The 1,098-nt window shown below is 26.4% G+C and overlaps 1 protein-coding gene across 2 annotated transcripts in view; it reads left to right on the top strand.

The window, feature by feature from the left end:
• The window catches only part of LOC106680719 (TBC1 domain family member 30), a 499,453-nt gene that overhangs the window by 407,546 nt on the left and 90,809 nt on the right, over positions 1–1,098 (top strand). The window lies entirely within an intron of this gene.

Raw genomic sequence — 1,098 nt, 5'->3', positions numbered from 1 at the left:
ATATAAAATTTGTTAAATAATTGTTATTTGATAAAATAATGCTTCAAAATGCAAATTAATGCTTACAATAAATCTACTTAGCAATTAAATTATTTATAAATTATAAAGTTTTATTAAAATTGATTTGATGATATTCACAAATGTATTAAAATATTTACAATTAAATTATATAATACAGACATGTGAATAATCTACCCATTGATAGAACTCCAATAACATTTCTAGGTCATATTCTATTTAAATGCCTAGGAAGATGATCAGGAAATGAAGGGAAAAGGAGAAAGGATTGATATCTAGTTCTGGTCAAATCGGCTATATATGAAACATTGGGGCTCTAATGTATGACTTGATTTGTGAAGAAATAAAGAAAATTAAGGATTTCGGGCTGTAAGGATTGAGTACGAAAGGAATTCGATGGTTTGGGCTCCACTAATACTCAACTCCGTAAGTCTAGATAGGCCTTTTTAAAGTCGTATAAATGAGTCTTTTGTGATTAGTTGGCAGTTTAGACCGTCTTTCTAGTTAGGATTAAAATAGTAGAAATCGACGAGCAGTTTTCTGTCTTTTCAGTCTTGCAGGAGGATTCCAGGTCAGTCGTTTGTCCAGATGTAGTCCTAGGTAAAGGACTGTTCGACATGAATAAGTTGGGTAATTAATAACTTTAAATTATAAAACAAGTTATACACCTTTTAATTCTTAATTATACAAATTAGTTATAAATCAATAAAATAATAATAATTTTATAATCACACATTATGAATTATAAAATATTGTCCTATTTCATATAATACGTCTCTTTTTTTATTTTCATTTTTCATTTTTCACTTTTGACAGTATCTATTTGTATCTAATGTTTAGGACAGCAGTAAATATTTTTTTTATTTTTATGTTCTATAGATGTAAAACATCACTATTGTATATATCCAACTTGCTGTCAAACATCATAGTTTAAACATATCGGATAAATATACTGTTATGTATCGAGACATTAGCCATTACTACATTTTTTTTTTTTTTTTTTTCTTACCTCCTAAGAATTTTTATTTATTTAATACATTTACAAATATATAGGACTTACAACTAAGTATTATATATACA

Source organism: Halyomorpha halys, unplaced genomic scaffold (assembly GCF_000696795.3).
Source record: "Halyomorpha halys isolate HHAL.00 unplaced genomic scaffold, Hhal_1.1 Scaffold283.1, whole genome shotgun sequence".
Lineage (NCBI taxonomy): Eukaryota > Metazoa > Arthropoda > Insecta > Hemiptera > Pentatomidae > Halyomorpha > Halyomorpha halys.
The sequence above is the reverse complement of the archived record's forward strand: the minus strand, read 5'-3'. Positions and strand labels throughout refer to the sequence as shown.